Source organism: Carlito syrichta, unplaced genomic scaffold (genome assembly GCF_000164805.1).
Source record: "Carlito syrichta isolate Samal-C Ts95f unplaced genomic scaffold, Tarsius_syrichta-2.0.1 Scaffold288929, whole genome shotgun sequence".
NCBI lineage: Eukaryota > Metazoa > Chordata > Mammalia > Primates > Tarsiidae > Carlito > Carlito syrichta.
The window spans coordinates 94386-98174 of NW_007233025.1; positions in this window are offsets into that span (position 1 = coordinate 94386).

Below are 3789 nucleotides of genomic sequence, written 5' to 3' on the forward strand. Positions count from 1 at the left end.
GTCTGACTCCAGAGTACCAATTCAACAAAGGATTTTCATTGAGAGCAGAGAAAATAGACTGTGTTTGTGTGAAAACACTCCCCAAGAGGAATGCAAGCACCACAGCTATGCTTAAAGATTACAGAGTTCTCAAGATGACTGCTTCAGCACGAACTCCAAGTATTTTGGAGCATTTATTTCTAAAAGCTAACAAGTACTTCTTTATTCCAAGATGTAGTTCAATGGTCCAGAGATATGTAGCTATATGGATAAAAATAAGAATTATCTACTTTTTAAAACAATATTTTCTTCACTAATATTCAATTGTTATAGCAAAATTCCAGGCCAACCAGTTTCCATGCATTAGAGTTTAGTCACCTCAAAGCAAATTCTAAGAAAAGGGTTTTATAGTTCATGTTTGGTTTTCTCCAATTTCCCTGTAAAATTCTTCTTCACCCTCAAAATAAACATTAAAAATTCTGCCCCAGAAATAGATTTGTCATAAAGTTGGGAATAACTTAAAATAAAAGGTAAATCAAAATGGCTTTTCAACTTTAACTAAAGTGGTCATGGTCATGATTGCTGTAATAAAAACGACAGAAAAAAACCTAAAAGTGTCAAAAACATAATTTATGATGAAAACAAATGTAAAATTATGGCATATTTCACCCTGGCCACCAAAGACTCTTGATGAAACTGCAGCCCTATAATTGCCCAGAATGAATTCTTTAAATTAAAATACTTCATGCAGAACAGAAATTAAACAATGAATCAAAGAACAATGCTGTACAGAGGTGTGCTTATAAATATACCTAGCAAAGAGGAAACAATTACATTTTTCCATGTAAAAACCAACTCGATTGTAATGTTTCACAGGAGGTCAAGGAGGAACTTTTCCCATTGCTTCGAGCTAGGAAGTTCATTTCCTGTAATTCACTTAGGGTACAGAGTGACTGGGTAGAATCAAATTAGCTACACCAAACTGGCTGGCTTTTTTCTTTCTACAAAACTAGCTCCTCCATGCAACTGCACAACTGACTTTTGTGATAAATTTTATCCAACCCAATTGAAATGCCACTCTGCATTTCATTTTAAATGCTTTATTTGGCCAGTTAGTTTTATTTAACTATTGACCAGAAGTGGTACAAGTACATTCTTTTCCCATCTAGCATTAATCTTAGTAAACTTAGTTCCACTGGAATGTCTTAACTGCTAAGAAAAAAGCAAAAGTCAGCAAGCACACAATTGCATTTGGCTGCTCTCAACACATCATTTTATTTCCTCCTACTCTCTGCTAACTATTGCTCAGCACTTTTGCCTATGAGGGACGACAAGCAGGTGGTTAAGAAAGTTGTCCTGTCAGCTACATCTTTAATCCAAGTGCTTAAATCTCTGAATAAAAGAAAAATCAATGTTGTAAAGGCAATGTTTGTCAAGGCCATGTAATAAATACACTTACCTTTACAGACTTTTCTCAATGGATTTCCCTTCTTTGCTGAGCTTCAAAGCTACAAAGAGATAAAAATGAAAGACAGAGTTGTCTGCGAGTAAAACACCAAACATTTTCTCTACATGTCTCTAAATAGAATTTCCATATGCTGTGATATGTGGTGCTGGCCAAATAAACCATTGATAAAACTTGTGCCTCATACCTCACGCACAAGAGGCCAAAAAAAGACACAGTCATAGAATGAAAATGGCATACACATCTACCCAAAATTGAATCACACAAACCTGGCCAAATCTACAGTCAATGTTTGAGGGTATAAACTCCTCAACAGAATGGGAATGGCTTAAAAAGTAGACATGAAAATCAAATTAAGTATTAGTGTGACACAATCTGACTGACCAAGCATTTTATTTTCTTATTCCTTTTTATCATCTTTCTTGCATGTTTTATTTCAAGTTCCCTGTAAAAGTTTACTTGGGGGAGACTGTTCCACTTATATGAAGTGCATGATCCTTCCAAGACTGCTCTCACCATTTGCCATCATGAGTGTGTGGTCACTTACTTATAGAACAATCATCCTTTTTCTAAACAGAGTACAACCTTCTCTCAGAAGAAACTCACAAAACAGAGAAAGCTATAACCTGACATTTCAGATCAAATCTTAACTTGGTAACTTCAGTTCCCTGTGATCAAAACGTATGTACTATGCACTGACCACACACAAGTCTATGTGATATAAGATCTGTAAAATTACAGTTGTTAAGAAATAGTCATAACTTAAGGTCTCATGGAACTGATTCTTTAGTGAGCTAACATTACTTATATGTGGCTCTATAATCAAAAATAAATGCCTTTCTCTCATTTTTGGCTAGGTACTAACATCTCCAAAAGATGCAGTAGTTGGGAATAGCCTACCACTCCATGGTTTTTTGTTTCTTTGTTTTTTCTTCAATATCTAAAGTGATTGCTTTAGCTTCTAATGGGTTATTTCTCCCTACATTCCCTTATCCTACTAAAGAACCCATTGCCACTGAAGCATGACCATCAAAGAACAGGCCAGACATATGAACAGTGATGTAAATCTTAGATTATTAATGCAAACCACTCTATGGGATCGCATCAGAAATGTCTTCTGAGTTGCGTAAATTGCAAAAGGATTAAAAGAAGCAAAATTTGAGGAAGACTATATAAAATAGTATAATGTTGCATTTTTTATAAAATCTGAGAGATTTATGGTCTGACACCATGGAGATTGAACTGAATCTCTTCCCACTTCAAACGCACAGAAATGCTAAACAAAATATAATGGTGATTTTAAATGTATATGCAAATACACATATTCATATATATAACCAAGCTTAAAAGAAAGAAAAAAATATGAAATATATCAGATGTAAGTTTTCAAGAATAAAAGACATGAGTCATCTGGGCTTGGTGGCTCAGCCTGTAATCCCGCGCTTTGGGAGGCTGAGGTGAGTGGATTGCCTGAGCCCGTGGGTTCGAGACCTGCCTGGGCAACTTGGTGAGACCTCATCTCTACAATAAATTTTTTAAAAATTAGCCAGGCATGATAGCGTGCGCTTGTAGTTCCAGATACTTGGAAGGCTGAGCAGAAGGATCGCCGGAGCCCAGCAGGTCGAAGCTGCAGTGACCGGGAGCAGCCACTGCACTCCAGTCTGGCGACAGAGTGAGACTCCAACTCAAAAAAAAAAAAAGACATGAGTCCTCTCGAAAAAAAATACCAAGATCTCAACAAGATAAATAAAAACAAATCCACAGTTAGATATATCAGAATGAAACCATAGAACACCACAGATGAAAAGAAAGTCTTAAAGTTAACCAGAGAGGAAAAAAACAAAACCAGACTTCTGGCAAAAGAACATAACATGAACAAAATTAAAAGCAAGGCAGTAATAGAATAACATGATAATGATAGTACTAAAGAAAAAAAAGTTCAACTAAAATTCTATACCCATGCTAACCCTAGCATTCAAGAATAACAGAGAAATGAGGACATTTCTCACACACACAACCAAGATTGTTTACTACTCTCAGTAGTTTACTTTTGCTGAAAAAAATACTAAAATGTATACTTGAATGACAAAGAATTTATCCCAGAAGGAAGGAATGAGGAACAAGAAGCAACACTGAACAGAGAAATAAGCAAGTATGATGGTAAACCTAGTAAATTTAATAATAAATAATAAGTATTGATTAATAATTATTAACCTCTGGTTGTAATAAATAAATAAATAAATAACAAAGTTTTAGTGTTTGCAAATAAAGTGAAACCAAGTGGCTGATCACAATGGTATGAAATATAGAAGGGGGAAATAAATTGTTTAGGAAGAAGACAGAGA